The 22,426-nt window shown below is 45.7% G+C and overlaps 1 protein-coding gene across 2 annotated transcripts in view; it reads left to right on the top strand.

Annotated features, from left to right (window-relative positions):
- Nucleotides 1–22,426, top strand: part of ELFN1 (extracellular leucine rich repeat and fibronectin type III domain containing 1) — a 104,347-nt gene that overhangs the window by 43,493 nt on the left and 38,428 nt on the right. For both annotated transcript variants that reach the window (XM_038151355.1, XM_038151356.1), the window contains exon 3: nucleotides 14,815–14,948. The gene's annotated coding sequence lies outside the window, so the exon portion shown is untranslated. The remainder of the gene's footprint in view (nucleotides 1–14,814; nucleotides 14,949–22,426) is intronic.

Here is a 22,426-nt window from a genome sequence, read left to right on the forward strand (position 1 = left end):
TCCAGCCGAATTTGATAGAGGGTAGCAGTCTCAAAAATAGCAAGTTCCCTCAAGGTTTGAGCAGACAGGCAGAGGTAGAAAAGAGATGCCCTACTTCTACAGAGGAAAAAGCTGCCATGTTGTGCTGAGCCTTTATTTGATGCTGGTGAATCCATCTGGGAGAGAGCACAAATCTCAGCACCCCACCCACAGGAAGGACTTCAATCAGCCCATGCCCCTTCTCGGTGCCCAAGTCAATCAAGCTCAAAGAAAGCAGGAATTCATAGTTCTGATGTTCATGGAACTACTTGTTTTTTTGGTTTTTTTTTGGTTTTTTTGGGTTTTTTTCCAAGTAGTTTTTTCACTAAAATCTTATCAGCCGTTTGAATCCTTGTTCCATTAGCAAATCCTACTTACTTCATGAATATGCACGTTCACAATGTGTAGCATTGGCTTAACTGCTCCCATTGAAGTTGGTAATAAAACTCCTGCTGACTTCAAAGAGAATAAAGTCAGGCCGATGCTGAGTGCTTTGGAAAATCCCACCCCTTGTTGTTATTTTATTCTTAAGGCATCCACGCAGGAGCTGTGGGATGAGACTAAATACTCTAGAATGAGTGAAGAGGGGGGAAAAAGTTAACAAAAAGAAAAGATCAAAGAGCCAAAAGTGAAAATCCAGATTCTGATGTAAATATTTAGGGACCTGTCTTTCAAGACTCAAAGTGAGAGCAGTTCTGCTTTTGTTGAAGGGTCACAAGCTGCAGCCTTGAGGCAGGGGAGGTGCTCACACCTCACACTGAGGCCATCGTGAAAGTTCAGATCTCAACGACACAAAGTGTGGGACCTCCCAACTGTGCCAAGGCTACACATGACCATGAGCTGGAGTAGAACTGATTCCTGAAATTCTGTCCTTACACTTCAGTTTTCCACATCCAGGAGGGTCCCAAGAGGTTCTGGTCGCCTCTGCTGGCACCAGGAAAAGGCAGAACCCCAAAACATCCCATGGGTTACCAACATTTGCAAGTGAGCAGATCCCTCTTAAATGATCTGTTCCTCTGCTCCTCTCTTGCTGTGAATGATGCAGGGAAAAGGTGTTGCAGAGCTTTACAGCTCTTCGCTTTGGGTTTTTTTTTTCTCAGGTGAATGAAGTTCTCAGGTCTTTGTTTTCCCAACACTTGAAGCCACAGCTCCCAAACTGCCATGGGAAGAGGAAGGTTCTCTACCACCCAATTTAGTGGAGCATTATGCCTCCAGCTGACTTCAAGGGGACATAAACAAAATTATCACACACAAATGATTTCCGCTGGGCAGAACTCCCTTGGCATGAACCCATTCTTACCTGTTCTGCTGAATCAGGGCACGTTCTTCTTGCAGGGACTTTGTGTTTTAGTGTGGGCTATTTTGGTATTTTCCTCTCCTAAGATTATTTCCACTGGAAAAAACGCAGTATTTTTCACTCCAGCAGTATTTTTGGTAACAGTTACTATTTCCTGACAATATGTCTGTATTTTAGGACAAAACCAAATTACATGTTGGAAGTGCCTTTCCCCACTGCAGTTTCTCCAGCACTACTCACAAGCCAGTTACATCGAGAACATAATCTGCAAGAGGCACAATAGAGGCTATATTCAGTTTTTTACAGACTTGCCATGAAATTACATGCAATAGCTGCTTGATCATGTTGTATCAATCAACTTTTGCCTGGCCATTTGGAAAGCAATTGCTCTTATCTTGATGGGTTATTTTTTAATTCAGACCCTGCAAGGATTTTACCAAGAGTTTTTGTCCAATGGCTGCAGAATTCTCCTGGTCACATGGTTTAGTAGGATATGACTGTTAGTACACTGTTGCATGATAAGGGGTATTGGCAAAAAGAACCCTCTCACTGTAGTTAATTTTCATTGTTTTTCTGATTTTTTTTTTGTTTTTTACTCTCTGTTCCTTGACGTCTATAAAAATTTTGACAGCAGTTAGAATGGGATGCTATAAAACAGGCTAGAAACTGTGACAAATTTTTTTTTTTTTGCTCTCCTGCCTGCCATTTTGCTCCAGAACAATGTGAATTTACCATCAAACTTCTGCAGAGTTAGAGCCTCTCTTTTAAACTTGGTAATAATAGGTAAAATCCTACTCCCTGGCTGCACAGTATAATCATTATTATCTTAAAAACCTAAGTGCTTTGTGTAATCTTCAAGGCTGTGTTCCTAGTACTGTGCTTTAGGAGAAAATAGAAGGATCATAATTGTGGAAAATTGCATTTTGTTGCATCTTTGGCCAATTCCCTGAGATCAAAACGGTTAATTTCCCCCTGCTCTATGCCTTGTACAAACTTTGAATCAGCACAGTTTACTCTGGCGAGCCAGAACAGGGCTGCAGATTTGTACTGCAGGTTTTTTTTTTTTGTTGGTAGATTCCTTCAGCTTAGTCGTGGAAAGACCTAAAGAGGTTGAGTTTCCAGTTTTGATTGGATACAAATTATTATTCCTAATATACCTCCCAAATATCTGTTGTTCTCCTGGTCTGTACTTTAACATGAAGATCAATATTGGTTTTCTCTAAAAAGAGTTGTGAGGTTGATTTTTAAAGCTTAATAAAAATTAAGTTTTTTAAATTAAGTTTTTTAAAATAAAACAATAAAACTCAGTAAATTTTATTATTAATAACAGCCTGTATAGCTATGGTTGCACTTTTTTTGAAAGTGACAAAAAAATCTTGGATAGCTGCAGAAATAACCCTAAGAAAGAGGGGAAATGATGAAGGAAGGAGTTGATTCAAATGCTGCCTAGTTGGAACCTGTGTACTTTGTTCTACTTTGCAGTTTCATTCTGAAACTTATGCAAAAACGCCGTATGGGATGAAACTTTTAGGTGTATTAAACCCATCCCATAATGTTTATTTTTGTCATGGACAAGAGATTACAGCTTTTCCATTGAACTTCCAAAGTCATCATCAAAAGCCATCGTTACTTTGTGAACACTTTGTAGTCTGGTGTCTGTCCTACACTAGTTAATTCATGTAAATCTAAAGAAGTGGTTGCAGGCAGGATGGCATCAGAAATATGGAAATAGAGCATCTGGGTAGAAAGGGTAGGATTTTGCAATGTTTCCATTGAAATTATTTTCTCCTGCCAAGTGAACAGATGCAGTGAAAACAGACAGTCTTATCGGCAGCCTTTCTTTTGGGGAGAATAAATGAGTGAATGATCTATCAAAATATTTTTTTTTTCATTTGATTAAACAGATGATATTTATAGCACTTCTAAATATAAACCAAACTGAGGTGACAAAGAGGAAGATTCACAAAGAATGGCCACTCTACAAAGTCAGGTGCTGTTCCTGTCCCCAAAAGTATTTTTAAATTCCTATTTCTTCACCTAAGCTGAGTGAAGGCAGTTCACTGCACTCTGAGGGTGTTTAGCAGACTTACAGTCCTAATGCTCATATTTTGGTCTGGTGCTGTGGGCTGCAGGTATGTTTGCTTATAGATTTCCTTTTGTTTCACATTAGAATAACAACAATATGCCTAAGGGTTTCAAGAGTCTGCCTTTTTTCTTATGTTACAGTACTGGTTCTGGAATAAATACCTGGAAAAGCTGAAAATTTAGCAATGAGATAATAGAAAAATTTGTACCTTGCAGAAAAATACAAGATTTTGACACAAGGTTGCATTCGGAGTAGAATATTAAGTTATTATTAAAATATACTTTAGGTTAATTTTAATGTCATGTAGATATGAATGTATAAAGATTTTGTTATGTGATAAAAATAGAAATGGAAAATTCTCCTGAAGTCTTCCAAACGAAATGTTTGATTTATCAAAACATTCCTAATTCTTTTAAAATGCGATTTTGCCAGAACGAATTCATGTCATGAGAAATTCCAGCTTTGTTGAAATGCAACTTTCTGCTGGGAAAGTGAACTAACACCTGACCAGGGCTGCCTGGCTGTAGAGCCTGCTGGTCACGTTTATTCCTTTGCCAGAAATTACATGGTTATTAACCCCTTTGACCGTTGGTATGATACTGTAATGTTGGGCTTTTTTGGTTTTGCCTTTTTCCAAACTGAGCTACATCTTCTTATTAAAATAATTTTGCATTTGTTCTGAAAAATTTCCATATTTTTGTACTTTATATAAACTCCCTTGTAATAAGGCAAAGCAAACCCTTTTATCTTGCTGCCCCTTTCATGGAAGTCTCCTTTGGCCACTTTTATTTGTGATTTTGCCTTTTCCCTTGATTATGTGTTGAGATTTCTGTTAGACTCTTTAGCATTCTGTCCTGGTTTTGGGTTACAGTGTTCATCTTTGGAGCTTGTTGTCCCTGTGTTTCTTTATTAAGGGAAGCAGCTTTTTCACAAATGCATTTTCTTTACATTGTTAGTAATCCCAAAAACTGTCCTGAAATAAGAGTTTTTACTGCTTAATGTAAGATATCATCATGAGTAATCCTGAGTCATTTAATTTCATATCTTTTAAAATGTCTTTTCTAAGATGGTCAAACTGACATTTGTGTTCTCTGTCAACATAGCATTGAGTCTAATACTGTGTGTTTCCTTCTTTCCAGTGAACAGTCTGAACCCAGAAGATATCATTATTTGAGTGTTTTTGCTCAGATATTTAAATGCTGATATGGAGGATGATTATTGACTTTTCACTTAAATGATGTAGTCGTTTGCAAAAATCAATTTTCCTTATATATTCACCAGCTGTATTTAAGAACTAGCATTTGGCTAGCAATTTTCACAATTTAAAATAGAAAAATCTCTCATGCGGTGGCTTTCCTTAAGAGATCTCCAACACATCCCTGTCACATTAATCTCTTTTTAAATAGAGGAAAATTGAGGCAGAGATGTAGAAATTTATCCTAGGAAACTCAGTGGTTGAAGCAGGAAGGAAAAGAGAGTTGAAAAGGAGAAACCAAGCATTGGTATCTGTCCTGCTGGACTGTCATATTGTTAAGTGAACCTGTTCACTTCACAGGAGGGTAATTTATATCACTTAGGCTCTAAGAATCCTGTGTGTTCCATGTTTCTGGATAGACAGATGGATGCTCCCTTCACATGTCTGAGTTACTTTTGGTATCACACTGTGAACTGAAGGTCTTGCTCTGCCTTGTCTCGAACACGCTCCCATGAGCACTGCGAATAGCCTGTTAAATATGGATGATCCGTCTTGATTTTCCAGATGAGTCAAGAAAAAATACTGGGAGTTTTTTTTGACAGGTGTAAGCCAATTGGTGTGGAGAGCTGAAGTCTCCAAGGCATTTCCCTGGCCCCCAAGGAACCCTTTGGCTTCCAGCCATGGGCTTTTTGTCATCAGCTGCAGCCTGTTCCTGGCAGCAGCACGCCCCAGGAAAGAGCACGAATCTCTCTCCTGGTGAATTAGCACTCACAACTCTTCATTAATTTTATCCCCACTCTTCCTCCACGTTTGTTGGCTTTGGAGAAGGCTCCTGACATACTTTCTGCAATTTGTGTGCCCTGCTCAGAACTGGTTGCAAACATTTCCTTTGGAAAGCTGTATATGGATGGCAGCCTGGCCTTCCTCTGGTGGCTTCTCCTGCCATTTAGTTCCCTATTTCATTTTCTCATGATGATCTTTGAAATGGCAATATCTGGTTTTCCTGTAGACTTCCTGAATCCTGACTTCTGTGTTTTGCACAGATAACCTGTCCCATGTTGTATAGCAGGAGTGGAATCTGGAGGGGTTTTGGCAGGATGGCTCTGAGAGGTGACTTCAATGGCTCTAAAATCTAAAACCTGAGCTGGCACTAAGAACTTGGTCTTCTGAGAGGACTAAAACTGGCTCCCACTGAAGTCATGGAAGGTAATAATCTCATTTATTTATGGAAGACTTATAGTAAGAAGCCTCCTAGAACACAGTAGGATTATTTTTGCAGTGTGGGTCATTAGCACTGACCCTGGACCATGGCAAAACAGAGACATGAAAACTTCTGTTTGCAAAATAGCTCTCAAGGTTGTAAGGAAACCCTTAAAATTGCATGACATGGCTATTCAAGACTGGGAAGATGGGTAGAAGAATGCAGGTGGTGTGTCAGAAATAAATTGGTAGTTTGTAGAAGTTTGGAATTGCTAATCTCAGGAAAACCCAAGCTCAGTAAAAGGCTTGGTCTTTTAGGAAGACTGCACGTAGTTGAGAGACCAGTCCCTGCTTTCCTCCTAGGACTGCAAAATTACACTTTTCAGGTCACACTTTACAAGCAATTGGATGTAATCTGTACCTTGTGCATGACATAAAAGAACTAGATGAGATAATCAGGCACCAACGTGTCCTCAGGTCTTTTTTAAATACTGAGATCACTCCAGGGTATGCTTATGATGATTTACCCTCCTCCATCTCCTGCCTGCTGAGGGAACTGCTTCTCTTGTGTCTGTACACTGCAGGTGTTGGCCAAGTGCTCCCAACCTACCACCATTATTGGCACAACTGGAGTTGTATTCTTTGGTGGAGCACTCCCTGTTCCAGCACTAGAAAGGTGAAGTGTCTAGGCCAAGTTCATCATCCAGACTCCACAGTCAGTGGAGAAAGTTGAACACCTCCAGTGTGTAATTCATCCCATCCAAAAATAGATGTTTAAGACAGGAAGAATGAATCACTCTCTGGGGGTTGGTGCACGTCTCTCTGTTCACTGATGATAAAAGAAGTCTAGACAATTACCTTAACCTAGACATCCAGCTGTAAGACACCTTCAGCTGTGTGAGACTGAGCTGTGCTTTCAGGTCCCTAAGGACTGATTTCCACCCCCCTGTTCAAATGGGAAGTAGTTTTCTGATTTCACAGCAGCTTTCTAGATGAAGTCACTGACAATCAGAATCTCAGTGAGCCACGTATGGCAGTTTTACCATAACTGAATAGCTTTTTAATGAAAGGGTTTTTTACCCTCAGTCCCATCTGGGAGTTATCCGTGAGAAGTTGATGGTGTTTTGAGGAATATTTCTTTCTGTTACTTGCTGAACCATTGCCACCATTAAATATTGCTGCATAATTTCCTCCCAAGGAGTCTGTTGCATGTAGATAATATTCAAGATGTAGTCCCCATTGATTACTTTGATTGAACACATGCCACACATGATGTCCTCCATGAGCAGGAGCACAGCTCCTCAGATGGTGCTTGCAAACACTCTCATTTGTGAGTTCATTTCTCATGGTCTGAAATTCATCTCTCATCTTCTCTCTTGCCTTCCCATGAGCTCATTTGTTAAAGTATTTGGGGAAAGGCAGACAGGGAAAGGCAATGGAGGACTGCAGAAGGCAACAGAGCACCAAGATCATAAGGAGCATCCACAGAGCCCCGGAGAAGGAAACCACAGTGGAGGCAGCTGAGAGGAAGGAAAGCCTCCAGCGCTGGACAACCAAAGAGATGGAGTTGCCAGTTCCCAGTCCACCACTGCAGTTCCTCAGTGCCCACCTTGCCCCATGGAGGTGACCAGTGAAGGAGCAAAGCTGGCAGAGCAATCCAGGGTTCTTGGATATTGGCTGCTCCCCTTTCCAGCCCAGCACTTAGGGCAAAGCCACCTTCAGCTGGTGTTCCCATGGAGAGACCAGGGAGCAGGGGCCAGCAGAGCCCAGCTCCAGCCCTGGGTGGTTGTCCTTGCCCCAGGACAGTGGTTCCTGTTGCCATTGTTTGCAGAGCAGATAGCTGATGGTGATGATGTCTCCAAGGGGACAAAGGGTTCCCTGGCAAAGGTGGGCAGATGTGTTACTCCATGGGCAGGGTGAACTGATGGAGAGGAGGCTTCAGGGTGCCAATCTGTGATGCTAAAGCTTCCATCCCAGACAGGCTAAAAGGTTTGGAAACTACACAGCTTTGGCATATCTGCAGAGAAGAACATCTCAGTTCGCCTTGAAATATGTGAAGAATTAATTCCTTTGACTTTCACTTTTAGAATACTTTTTGCCCTTGCTGTTTTAAAAGTTCAATTCAACATGGAAGTGCAGTCTTCAAGGAAAATACTTGGAAAACATATTGACCAATATGGTTAATGGGAAACATTTCTTTTTTCAAGATGTCTTTTGTCTCTCTCCTTTGGAAGATGGCCAGAAACTTGGATGAAGCCTGAAATGTTTGGGGTTCTTTTGTTTGTTTGCTTTGTTTTGTTTGTTTATTGATTTTGTTTTGGTTTGGTTTTTGTTGTTTGCACGTGTATGCGAATTTTCTAGTTACCAGAAAAATGATTTGCCCAGTGATGTTACAGGTGCCTCTTTGCTTCCCCTGCCAAGACACCTGCCCACTGCTGCCTGCAGGAGCCCGCGGTGGAGCCCAAGCCGAAGCAGGGGACGTGTTTCTCTCAGGGAGTTCCCTGCTTCATCCCTCTCTGTGTCAGAGCTGAACACATCCTGCCAAGATTCAAGCAAAATATTCCAGAAAAGGTTGAGACATTCACCGAGCTCAAACTTACTGTACAAGAAGTACCCTGGAGCAAAAGCAGAGCTGCGAGACACCATCGCACCGAGGCGCTTCCCCCGCCCCGGCAGGCACCACGCCGTACCAGACAAACTCCTCCAGATAGCATCCAGGCAGAGATGTTTGCTTAACACAGCAGCTCTTTGAAAAGGCAAATAAATGGACAGTGAAGCTACACAGACGTGTCACTGTGCAGCGATTTCCGTTTAGCATTTGCGTTTAGTGCCAGGAAACCCTGACTCATGAATATGAAATCAGAAGGAAAGGAAGAAAGCAGTTGTTCATTATTAGAGCTTCGAATTGGGCATGTGGTGGAAATTAGCATTAAAAAACATGCAGGTTAAAAAGAGAGGGGCTGGCTCTGATGGTCCAGGAGGCTTGAAGAGCCTGGCTCTTCAACCAGGGCATGTGCTTTTGTGGGGGCCTCTCTGCTCTCAGGCTTTGCCCACAGGGAGTTGCTGCTAGAGAAGAGCCCTGGAGCTCAGGGTTACCATGATGAGGCTCTTGCTTATTTTGAAGAGGGGGAAAGCAGGTCCTGAATATTCTTGGAAATCCTCCAAATTTACCTTGAGGTAATGGTGAGGAAGGGAGGGAAGAGCAGAGGCAGGGAAGAAGAGCCTCTTAATTACCAGAGATAAGAGAAATAACTGAGAGGAACCTCCAAGAAAACAGATCAACCTCAGGTAGAAATCCTGAGGTCCCCAAAGGAAGCTCACCTTTAACTGAGATTCAGTGGGGTAAAAAGGAAGGAGCCCACAGCCCTGATGCTTCTGCAGGTGGGGTTCCTGTCTCTGCCCCTCACCTGCACTCTAGAGCTGAGAAAAGCCTCTGTGAGCCTGGGGTGAGCCTGGCTCCCTTCAACACAAGCTATCTTCCTTCCAGCCATCAGGGTGGGACACCAACCTTCTTTCTGCTCATATTTCACCTTGAAACAGCTGAGTTTGCTCTGCCAAGGAGGGATGTGGGTCAGAATCACAGAATCACAGAATATCCTGAGTTGGAAGGGGTCCAGAAGGGTCATTGAGTCCAGCTCCTGGCCCTACACAGGACAGCCAACCCCAAGAATCACACCAGGCACCTGAGAGTCATCCAAACTTTTCTTGAACTCTGGTAGGCTTGGTGCTGCAACCACTTCCCTGGGGAGCCTGTTCCAGGGCCCAAAAACCCTCTGGGCAAACAATCTTTTCCTAATGTCTCTAAGAAGAGTGATGCTATTGCAGCAAATATTTTTGATGGTACTGGGAAGGAAGAAGCAAATAAAGACATTGCTGCAGGGTGGCAAGGGCTTGTTTTCCAAAACAGCTCCTTGCATCAAACCCTGGGAGCAGCTCAAGGCAGCGAGGAAGTGTGTCATCCCCTCCAGTGCCTTCATCTGAAGCCGCCCAGCTGTGCTGTATAAGTACTCCTCCTTTTCCTTGCATTTTGGTAATTCCAGTGCCCTTAAAATATGACAAGAGCTGATCTGTCAGTGTGGGGCACAGCAGCTGGCAGTAATAGCAAAGCATTTGGCCCTGGCCTGGAGGATGAGAGGTGCCAGGCAGGAGGTTGGACAATGGGCTGGGTGGGCAAGTGCCCACAGGACTGGACAGATCTGCCCGCGTGTTCCTCACCCAAGTGTCCCCCCCTGCCCTCAGTGACAGCACTGGATCATGGTTGTTTTGCAGAGCCAGGCTTTGCCCCAAGGGCAGGCCATGGGGAGCTGCTGGCAGGGCTCTGCTCCACCCCATGCAGCTATGACAGCTTCAGAGTCGTTAGCAAGCAAGGCGTGCTTGGCGTGAATAATTAAAATACCTGCTGTGCCTCTAAATAGTTCAGAGCCAGCCTTGGAGCTGCATGTGTGAGCCATGGCTGCTGTCTTTGGAGGAGGCCAGAGGAAAGAGGAGGGCTGATATCCAGTGGAAAATTCAGGGCTTGATGCTGCTTCTGGCAGGAGGAGGGATGAGGCTGGCAGCTTCCAGAGGGATGCAGGCAGTCCCTTCTCCTGAGGGAGATGAACAGACTGCTGATGAACAGACATCACGGCACAGAACTCTCCAAAGTCTCCTCTCTGCCAAAAATTGGAGCAGCAGTGGAGCTCAGCTCCCACCCTTCCAACTGCCCCAGGGCTCTCATGCTGGTTCAGCTCTCTCAACCTGTGGGACAAGGAGGTGGAGAAGGGGAACAGGGACAACCCCCCAGCCTTGGGGCTCCATCAGCACTGGCAGCGTGGGGCCCCTCAGCTGAGCACACACAGGTGGGCTCTGGGGAGGATGCACTGTCTTTTGTAAAGATTTCCCCAAGATATCAATTAGACACTGAAATCAAAACAGTTTCTGCATGAACAACTAACAAAGAGTTCCCTGCAGTCTCTCAGCAGCCGGACTCCTTCTGTTCCTACCCCCAGCTGCCAGAGTTTGTATCAGAATAGCAATGAAGGGCCCCTTGCCCCAGCATGGAGGAGCTTCATTGAACAGGGGAAGATACCAAACACTGTGCCTGTGTCAGTGCTGCTGGGGTGTGGAGCTGTAAATCATTTCTTCTCGTGAAAAAATGGGTTTCTGGGCAGGGGATGGAGGGGAAAATGACATTCCCCATGAGTTAGTTTCAGATTGAATTAAACCATTGTTTGACCATAGATCTATATCTTTTATATATATGTATTTATAGCTATTTTTCTGTGGAGACCCTGGACAATTCCAATTTGGGGTCACTGTGCAGTGATTTTTTTTTTCCTCTTTTTTTTTTAGTTCAACCAGTGAACCAAAAAATTGGTTATTTTCACATCTTTTCCACTATTACCTCCAGGGCAGGTAAAAGCAAAGTTTTTAGAGACAGGGAAAAAATGTCTGTTTGGGGACTGGCACGGTGAGGAGACAGAGAGAGCTGTGTGCTGACAGCTTTGCAACAGTGTGTGAACATCATCCTGATGTTTGTCCATTCCCTGGTCCCATGAGGGGAGTGGGAGCTGCCACCTGCACTCCTTTCCTGTGGCCCTTTCCCCACGAAAGGCCAGGGCTCCTGAGCTGAAGATCAGCAAATTAGTCTTCTTCTCCCCCACTGAAGAACGTTATCCATCTAAATATTTCCTTTAATTTAGAGCCATGTAGAGTTTGAAAAGCCCTTCAAGTTCACTTGGGCTGATGAATTGGTAATTGAGTGTACCTGGATGTCAGTGCCTCTCTCTGCATTTGTATCAGTCCGTGTTTGTTTTCTGCAGCTGTAAATCACTCAGAACTTGGAGAGGCTTTTATCAAATCCTGCTAGGAGCCAGTCGTTCTCCCTTTCACAAACACATTGCTAATGCCATGTGGAACCCACTGGCTTTGCTGTTCATTTAAAAACAATGAGGATGGTATTAAATGGGAAGAAAAAAAATCCTTAGCAACGAGGGAGAAGGAGGAGGAAAAGAATTGCTCCTGTCTCTCTGGAGTTTCTCCTTTGGTCTAATGTCTGTCCCATTGATCTCCTAATATGCTCTGCTTTGAGAGCCTGAGTTATTGCTCCACACTCCCTTATCCCTCTGGGTGTCACAGCACACTTTGTTCTCAGCTCCTGCAGCCACCAGCAGGTTGGCTGCCAGCTTTGCTCCAGCCTCACCAGGGCTTCCACCTCCTGGGCTGCTCACCTGTGCCCCTTCCTCCCCAGCCCTGGCCAGCATGGAGAGATAAGCAGGTGGTCTTAAGGGTTTACGGGAGTCAGGGTCATCATCTAAAGGTCTCCAGGTTCTCCAGTGTGTCCTTGGTGAATAGCTCTCCAGTGGCTTTGACAATACCAGGCTCTCTCCATCAGTTACAGAGGGACCACAGCTGGCTCCCTTCCCACATTGCCCATATCCATGGCTCAGCCCAGTAAATGTGCTCCAGCACTGGCAGGTTTGGCAAAAGGGAATTTCAAACAAGAGGGGTAACAGACCTGATTCACATTTCTTGGACCTGTTCCGATCCCTCACTCAATGGAAGAGCTGGAGGAACAGCAGCACGTGCCTGGCATAACCCATCCACCCAGCCTGTGCTTGATTGCAGATTTTTCAATGAACTGTTACGTTGCTATTTGCTCAGTGGAAAAAAAACCAGCAAGTTATATCCATTGAGAAAGAAACGTGAGGACTTTGCAATCTGTGTGTGAATGTTTCCTGAGCATAAAATGAGGTGAAGTTTGCCAAACGATTATTCATTAGGAATTGTTCATTCAGCTCTAATTGCTTGGGTCTAACTGTTCTTAGAAGGACTGTGTCACCCCTTTGTAACATGCACTTAAGGTCAGAAAAGTGTTGGTAGAAATTACTTCACATTAAGTCAAGCTTTCCTTTGGGTGTAACGGGACTGTTCCCCCTTAGCTTAGAAAGAGCAGTAAATGATGCTTCCTGTGCAGCCCAGCTGCTAATGGAGGGTGAGTGGTGCCTTATTGACTCCCACTTTCTCTGTGGAAGGAGTAATTAAATTCACCTGCAGAATCCCCATCTTCTCATGCGTGGCAGTGTGCAACTTCCCTGCATCTCAGCTAACTGGATTAGAGATTACTCATGCTGATGAGAAAGCACCAGCTAGAAAGGGTCTGGCTTGGCTTTCAGATCCCAGCTGTTATTTGCAGGACTTATGCTTAGGAAAAGCATCACTTTCTTTTGTTTTGCTTCTAACCTGACAAAGTTTGTCTGGAAACCCAGAGGAACAAGCACCAGGGAGCCCCACTGTCTGTCTTCCAGCAGCATTTTCTGAAATGGAACAGTACTTTAAAGTCTCGCCAGCTCAGCCTTTCACTTCACAGAATATGTGCCTGTCTCTAAAATACCAGGTTATTTTTCCTTACCCCCATAATATTCCCATCCAACATTCACTCTCCTGGAAATCACCAATCCAACGTTCACCTATGTGTATTCAAACACCTGTCATTGTTCTTGTGCTCTTCTCCTTCCAATTTAGACATTAAATTTCATAACTGACCTCCAACTACCTATTGCCTCCCCGTGACTCTTCACCCTTGTCTGCCTGATTGATTAGTCTATTATGCTCTGCACTCTTCCTGATGACTTACAGATTGCCCAGTATCTGTCACAGGCTTCCTTTTGTTCTCTAATATTCTTGGAGTTTTGGAACACCCTCCGGCTTCCATTCTCTCTCCATATTCCCCGGCCACCACCTGCCTCTCTTATGAATGTCTAGTTTGGAAAAATGACAAGAAATTTTTTGCAAAATAAACCCCTACCTGCTGTGAGTTCACACATATGCTGGTAAAACACACTTCTAAGACACTGTCATTTTCAATGGGGCTCTTTATTTTCTTTGCACAATTTGGAGGTATAAAAATGTCACTAGCTCAGGCTGTGATCAGTGACATGGCTTGGAAGGCAGCTTTCCCCAGGAAATTTCCTCACCTGCATAAGTCAATGAAGCAGTGACAGAGAGGGAGCAATGTTGTGTTTAATGGTGTGGGGGGTAGGAGGGTTCTGCGTCTGCTGGGGGAGAGGTCTGGGACGTGTCCCAGATCCATCCATCTCCCTGTGCTTGCCAGAGGTTGTCCAGCTCTCTGATATTGTTCCAGGCTTGTCCCAGCTCTGTCCATCACTCTGACATTTAATTAACTGCCCCATTCTCCTGGATCTTGCACAGGATTTGTGTTGTCTTGCTGAAATACCTCTTAGGTCATGTCTGAATATTACTAACAGGAGGAGTAACAAAATGGTTGTCCCCAATATTGCTATTATTGTTACTGTGGAGATGATAATAAAACAAGACATTGAATATCACAAAGATGAGTACTGTTACCCTCAGTGTCACTTCTTCTTGCTGTACTGGTTGTTTGGCATCACAGGTGAGCAGGAGCTGACAGCAGTGGGAAGCAGAGAGCCCTGGCCAGCCAGGCATCCAAAAGTAATAGAAAAACAGTGAAGGTGTGGGAACTGACCACTGAGAGCAATAAAATCACACTTAAGATATCAAAATACATTTATGAGACCGATCTTCAGGTGTAACAAGGAGTATTAAACTTGTTAAAACCTGCGCATGCTGGGTGGCTGGTGCTGGTGGTGGCAGTGGCTCCTCACTCCTCCAGGAGCTCTGCATTGATGTTTTGTACCATCTGCCCTGGGCATGCCCAGAGCTATCTTTCTTCCCTGCATCTTTTTCCATCCTTGCCTGGCATTTGTCCCATTCTTTTTACTTCAGTCCCAGATTCCCTTCCAGCATTTCTCACAGTCCCAAATCCATTGGCAAGTGGATTTCTTTTCCCTTTTAGTTACTCTCTTGAGCAGCTGCTCTCATTTGGACCTCCCTGTGGTCTTCTTCCCCTTCACCTCTGGTGCCTGTGTCTCTGTGTTTGATCCATGGTTTAAGCAGCTGTTCTGTCCCTGGGATGGCTTGGTATTAATCAAACCATCAATCAATCTTTTATCCCTTTTGTTGAAACTCCCTCTTATGCTTTCTCTTTTATCCTTGCAGTTTAAATACTGGGCTTGGTGACCACCTCGTGGGACCCGAATGCCGTGTCCAGTGTGCCTCCCTGCCCCCGAGGACAGCAACTAGGAGACATTCAGGACTGTGGCTGGGACCAGCAGTGACACACAGGCTCAGAGGTGAGGGGTGGCATCTCTGGAGTGAGAGGAGTAGCTGGTGTGAGGCAGCTGCCCGTGGGAGAGAGCCAGCAGGGATGGAGCCGGAGAGGAGAGGGCTGAGTGCTGGGAAATCCTCCCCAGGAGTGGATGGTGAAGGGGAGCCTCATGGCACTCATTCCCAGCAGGAAAGAGTGTGATGCAGACACGACAGCAAGCCAGGGTTGTGTTTCTCACACTGCTGATCATGGGGTGGTTCCTGGTGGGATCTTCTCCGAGTCTGACCTTCCTGGGGAATCCCTGAGCGCCCGAACTGTGGCTGCCGCGCTCCCAAAAGTGTGGCAGCAGTGAGACTTATTGTAGTAGCATTTAAATTTTTATTTTTTTAAAGATTGAATTCACATTCTTCTTTTGAGATTTAGGGAATAAAGAAAAAGCACATTATTTCTCCCCTGCAGATGAGAAGTGCAGTGCATGCTTCCATCCCAGCTTCTACGAAATTGTGTTTTACAAAGCAGAAAAAGAATATCAGGTTCATGTTGGAGCTGTAGCTCAGTTTTCTAAGACCAGATTTTGCCCCATGTTCCCTGTTCAAATGACTAGCTGTGCTGGGCACTTTGAAATTTTCTCTCTCTTCCTCATCTCCACCTTGACATTATGAAAAGAGTTTTCATCAATCAATTGAAAGAAGGAGATAACTTTTGTATAAAAGTGCACGGTTGACAGGGTTGAGTTTTTTGGGTAGTGTGTAATTTTTTTTTTACACTGTTATTATTTAAAAGATGCTTTCTAAGAGGACAAAAGGGAATAGCTTAATGGAAACAAATTTCTGTAGCAAAATGTGCAGCTGGATAAAAAAAGATTATTTCTGTTATTGCTTGGTTAGACAGGTGAATTTCGAATTTGAGTACAAAAGGTGCTAAAAAGTGTGCCTTAACTTCTCTTCAGTGTGCTGTTGAGATTGAAAAGAATAATTTTTGGAGAAAAACTTTTCTCTGAGCCTCTATTTCCAGCATTGTCAAATCTTTAGCAGCGGCCTTTTCCCACAGCTATTATCATGTTTTCACCTTTTCTTCTTCCACCTCATTTGTCCTTTTTTGAAGAAAATGTACTACTGGTGAAAGGCAGGCTGGTCTGTGGGCTGGCACTGATCTGGAAGGGAGGGACAGCAGGGCTGGAGGCACACAGGCATGTCTGGAAGCCAGACCAGACCAGGGATGCAGTCCCAGGGAAAGATGGACAGCCTGGCCCGGGGGAAGTCATTTTGAAAGCATCTACAAGCCTGCAGCCCTTAACACCACCTTTCCAAAATGACTTTTAACCAATTAGGAACCTAAGCATCAATGAAGATAAGCAGAGCTTAGGTGCTCAGGTCCCTTGGGGCAGACACAAATATCTCAGCAATGCAGACAGATAGACAGTTTGCCTGTCCAGATGGATCCAGACCCAGAGCCAGGCAATGAATTACAAATATAAGTGCCAAAACAGCAGGCTTGGGACACAAAGGATAAAAGACAGTTGTGTTATTTGAGCTGATAAGCTCTGCATCTCGTCTGGAAGATGCTGGCATCAAAGGCTCCTGCAGGGATTTCACAATGGAGTGTTACACCATGCAGCACTGAGTTACCTAAGATGTAAAATGGGCCTTGCAGAGAAAGCTTCATGCCTGCCACAAAGGAGCAGAATTAGAGTTTGTTTTGAGAACTATTAGGCTGAATAATTTGGGATTGATCTCCATGGACATTGTGAGATATTGCTCCCAACAGAGCAATGATTGCCATTAGTGTCTCAGCTCTCTGCCTTCTTCCTCCTTTTTCTCTCCAGCTTTTGCAAGGGCTGGGTCAAACGCTTCCCAGGCAGCATGAACAATATTTCCTCCTTTTTCGGTAATCATTGTCCCTTCTATTCATTCCTCAGAAGCCTTTCACAAGCAAGAGGTATTTTCAAGGGTTGTAAGCATTCATCTCAATGCACATTTTTATGCCTATTCTTCTTGGAAGAGCTGGAGAACTAGTTAACTTTATTAGACCAAATGAAAGGAGCTTATGGAGGTAGCCTTGTGCAGGAGGTCAGGGAGCTCGAGAGGAGAGACCTCTGAGACTGCTATGGAATTTCTTGCAGGAGCTGAAAAGTAGCTTTTGCTGTTTAGATTGGTGCTGTTCCTCCTTGCCTTGTGCTGGCTCTGTTTCCAGCACTGAGTGCTGAGATCTGCATGGTCCCATCACTGGTCCAGCCACAAAGGCTTAGGAGCAGTAACAACTGTAAGTACCTTGGATTGGCAAGCCTGGAGGTAGCCAGGCTCACAGCACTGGGGTGCTCTGCCAGGGAGGAGATGCCCAGGGGGCTCAGGTGAAGGTTCCCACCATGGGAAACCCCAGTCAGCCCATCCCAGGCCACACCCGACTGTGCAAACCCTTCTCCAAGCAGCTTCATGCACTGGGCAGATGACTAAAAGCCATCTCCTGGGCAATTCACTTCATTCATCAATTAAATTGTTTGCTGTGAACGCTTTGGCCCCATCCAGCTCCTGGATTTCAGCCTTGTAATTTTGCTGGCAGAGGACAGCGGTGCCATGTCCGTGAAATCTGCCTGCCAACTGCTTCCCCTGCTAAGCATTTTCTAGGCGAACGATCCCAAAAACCGTGCCAGCAGCCCCAGCTCTGTCCCTTTTAGGGCAAGCCACTCATTTAAACGTGAGCACATCTAAATGACTCCATCTGCTAAGTGACGTTGGTAAAGAAAAGATTACAGCAGGAGTTAGTGCAGTGTCCTGGGGTTGTAACCCTGTTATAAAATGGGCTGGGAGAACAAGGGGACTGTGAGGAGCTGAGGCCCAAAACCACCTGGGTGACTGTCAGCTTGATTTATTTTCTTGCTCATTAGATAAATTAGAGAACTGGCAAAAGAAATCGTCTCCCGCTCTCAGCTGCTTGGTAACCTGCCACGTGGCATGAGATGCCAGCTGCAGGGAGATGCAACTCCTTCCCACCCCTGTGGCCCCTCTCCCGAGGGGCACAGGATGGGACTTGGGTCTGCTAGTGCCACACATCTCAATTGTCCTGCCACCCTAAACCCCCTCATTGACCCGTCTGGCTGATGGCTGGCAACCACTAGAGTTTCACTTTTCTCTAATACTGTTGGTTTTTGAATGGCAGCTATTTTCTAGGTGAAAACAGCAGCACCAAATATTGCTTTTGAACACTGGCTTTAACCTCAGAACTGCTTGTTACCCTCATTTCACAAATCAGACATGCTAAAGCAAAATAACCCGGTTTGTGCTGTATCATCAGGCAGGACCTGCTGCCCTTCAGAGATGTTGTTCAACACTTTGATCTTGTGGCTTGTGACCAGTCTGCCTTCAGCAGCTGTCCCCCTTGCTTATGAACCAGACTAATTTTTATCTGTCAGAAGGATGAAGCTTAATGGTCAGACTTGATTTAAATCCCTGGGTAAAATTCACTGTCTAGGAGGTCAGGCTCCATTTACAGCACCTTCTAACCTAAAAACTCACTGAAATATTCAGCCTACATAACCAAATGTTAAATTTGGACCATTTGAGCCATCCTCAGTACCTTTAGCTGTGTCTGATGCACTCCTATAGTGCGAAACGAGGCCACTGTTATACACATTGTATTTACACACGAGGAAAAGCTTCCAGACAGGATGAGCTGTTAAGAGACTGCAATGCATTTCCCAGCACGTGGAGGAATCCCTGCTGCAAACAGATGCTGAAACCAGGGGAGAACCAGGGCAGGACCTGCTGGGAAGGAGACCTGGGGGTTCCCAGCACTGCTGTGCCAGTGCAAGGAGGTGGAGGGGCAATACCCTGTGAATGATGGGTGGAGCAGATTTCCTCTGCTGTCGGTGCCCCTTCTGCCTGTGGGACTTGTGCGCTGCCTACCCAGGATCCTTGTCACCCTGTCCCCAGCCAGCATAGGGACACACGTGTCCCGTGGCTCAGCCCCCTGCCAGGTGTGTGCCCATGTGTAGGAACGCTGCCGGGAGGCAGGGGGAGGAGAGACGGGGCTAATTCCTTCCTGTCATATGCAAGGAATCGGCTTACAGCCCGGAGCTCTGATTACTTTTAGCCTGCACGATGCTGGCCACATCCTGAAATTACCCGGATTTTTTTCAAAATCCAGGGGATGGCTCGGACTCACCCGACCGACGTGAGCAAACCCCAGCCCTGCTTTCAACCCCAGCAGGTTTGGGGGGCTGTGAGTCAGTGCAGAAGATGGGGCATGTGGTTTGAACCTCCAAATGCACCTGGTGGGAAGTGCCTGGGTGTGGTGTCCAATCCATCTGAAATACCTGATGGAGTCCCACATGGAGCAACACCAACAGCCCCTTCCCAGCCTCTGTGCAGAGCTGATTGCTCAGGCAGACTCACCTGCTGGGATCCTGGCAGATAACATGCCTCTGAAATGGCCAGCCAGGGAGAGATGCTGTCAAGCAAAACACTCAGTGAAATGTTTGGCTGCTGGGATTAAGCTGCGAGTCCCACCTGTCTGCTGTGTGACATGTGGCACTGCACCCTCCATCCACCACTGCTCCCCTTTCCCATCACTGCCTGCCAAGCCCACCCTGCTTGGAAATTCAAGTGGGGAAATCAAAGTCCTTCTCTACCCACTCCTGCTGTGCCTCTCAGCCACTGACATTAACACTGAACTGGCTGACATTAGCTTTGAATGGATTTTAATAACCCCCCTGCGAGCCTGAATTACCCACACAGCGTGAGGGCCACTGTGAGTGTGGAGATCTGGTGATGAGCAGGGCATCAGGGGCCAGACCTGCTCCCCAGGCTGTGGACACAGGGCCAGACCTGCTCCCCAGGCTGTGGACACAGGGCCAGACCTGCTCCCCAGGCTGTGGACACAGGGCCAGACCTGCTCCCCAGGCTGTGGACACAGGGCCAGACCTGCTCCCCAGGCTGTGGACACAGAACCAGACCTGCTCCCCAGGCTGTGGACACAGAACCAGACCTGCTCCCCAGGCTGTGGACACAAGACCAGACCCACTCCAGGAGCTGCAGTGGCTTCTGCCAGTGGCAGCTGCTGGTGTGGAACCCTGGCTGTTGCCTGGCCCCTGGAGAGCTGCTGCTCTGGCACCTGCTGCCCACAAATGTCCTGCCACCAGCAGCTCTGCAAGGGGCTGATGAGCTTCCCAGCACTGTCTGCTGTCATCCCCCATCCTACTGGGGATGCTGGTCCAGGTGTCTACCTCCATGGGATGTTCTCCCCTCTGGGGTAAGGTCTGGCTGCTGCAGGGGGGTGAGAACCCCCAGTGCCATCAGTGAGAGCATCCCCAGCCCCTACCTGTGCATGGCATAAAATAGCAGCCTTGGTTTAGCTGCCTCTGTGCATGGGATGCTAAATGAGATCATGCCTGGCCCAGCTGGGAGTCTGGACTAGTGTATGAAAATCTAGCAAGAAGATTAAAAGGTGCTCCCAGGCAGAAGAGGGTATTTATCCCTTTCTTTGTGGCTGAGATGCACATGGCGTGGGAGGCACAGGGACACTGACCTCCCCTGGGCACCTGCACGTGGCAGGGCTGTGTCCCCACGGGGACTGCTCTTGGGGAAAACACACTGGACCAGAAAAGCTCCTTCTGGGATACAGGTGGACACATCCAACCTCCCCTCCTGCACCAGGAAAGGGCTTCCTGCCCTGCATCTTCACTGCCAGCCCTGCAGCAAGGGGAAAACCCCTCATTTTCCTTTTCTTTCACAAGAGGGAAAGCTGAAAGAGATGGTCAGGTGGTTCTCACTTCTTCTGGAATGTGCAGAGCCTGGAAACATGCTCTGAAGTTACTTTTCCTCAATTAAAGCTCACAAGATCTGAGCAAGGGATGCAGCCTTCTTGGCCAGTGACAAAGTCACATCACCATTTGGGTGGAGAGTGATGATTTCTAGCTGCCATTGAAACCCACAGATATTTCCAGTATGGAAACAAGAACATCCACAGGGATATGGACAGGAGATCCCAACTGGGGTGGGCCAGCAGCTTCTCCAAGTCAGGCTCTACAGGGGCTGTGAAATCATCAGGCACTTGCAAGAGCTGAGTACTGATAACAACCCCGGCAAAAAAGTCCATGATAATGATTGAGTTATATTTAAGAGGCTCCTTCATAAGTAAATGCAAATAGTTTACTCAGAAAATATTTCCCACTAAGATCTTCTCTACATAAAATGCTAACAGATTGAGATTATGACTCTAATGATTATTTTTATTGCTGGTTTACATTTAAATGGCATATATTTTCCCCTACTGTTCTCTCTTTGGGTTAAATCAATAAAACCTATTAAGAAGGTTCTTCCTCTAAGATTTCTCCCTCTCTTCTTTCTGTCTCATCTCCACTGGTGCCCTTTTTATCCACCCACCACCAGAGATTTTTCAGAGCTGCCTCCACGATATTGGTGCCAAGGATTTGAACATCCCCTTTGACAGAGTGGAGTGAATCTGGTCTTTGCTGAGATGAGGGACTACAGAGGAGCTCCAGTGCTGTTCCTTTTCCTCTCCTTGGGCTGTATTGCAAGGAGATGAAGTTGGAGCCTCTTTTAACATAGAAGCTGTACCTGTCTGTACTCTTGTGCCTCCTCAGCTGTGGATGCTCTTGTGCTCCTTCAAACACTGCCTGTGCCTCACCGAAGAGGTGCTGGATTTCTGTTTGGAGAGGAATTATCCTGGTATATACGCAGAGAAAACCATTAAGATGCTGACCTTTAAATTGGGCTTCTTCCTGCTCATGTAGGGAGGAGGTGGGTTGAGTGCCCAAATCTTATTCATTTTAATGACAAATCCCTCACACAGAGGCTTTGAAATGCTCAGCATTAATGCAATTCGCCTCCCTCTGCTGCAGCTTGGCTTTGCTGTGCAGGGGATGTCTCTGCTTTCCTCTCACAGGGACAGACCCTACAGATTTGCTCCATAACTACCGTGCCCAGGTACCATTGTGTATGGATTTGTGAGCTTAAGGCAGTGCTAACACAGGGATCTCCATGCTCCTTAATCACTATCACTGACCTTTCTTTCCTTCATTACTCTCAGCATCACTTTTTTTCCCCCCCCCCAGCTTAATTTGCATAGGTCTCATGTTATCCATGTTTTTGCTTTGTGCCTGTTATCCCATTACCCTGGATAATCAAAGCTGGCTGTAATGGAAACAACAGAAACAATTTGCTTACCCTTCTATTACAAGATATTCCCTCTACTAAGTCTGAGAATACCTGCAGTTCTGTGGCAATGCTAATTAACTGTGCATACATATAGAAAGTAAAGCGAAGGGCACCAGGATCCTTTGGGATGGTGGGGATTAAAGAAAGATGAGATATTATTCTTCTCTTTCCCTGTGCTTCACTGTCCTTACCCTCAATGGAAATTGCTTTGCACTTATAGAATAAAATGTAATATATGGTGGAGGAGTCACTGACTCTGCAGAGAGCTGGAGTTAGGAGGAGCAGAATTCTCTCTGCTAGAAAATCCACCATGGAAACAGTGATCCTC

This window comes from Motacilla alba, chromosome 14 (assembly GCF_015832195.1).
Source record: "Motacilla alba alba isolate MOTALB_02 chromosome 14, Motacilla_alba_V1.0_pri, whole genome shotgun sequence".
Lineage (NCBI taxonomy): Eukaryota > Metazoa > Chordata > Aves > Passeriformes > Motacillidae > Motacilla > Motacilla alba.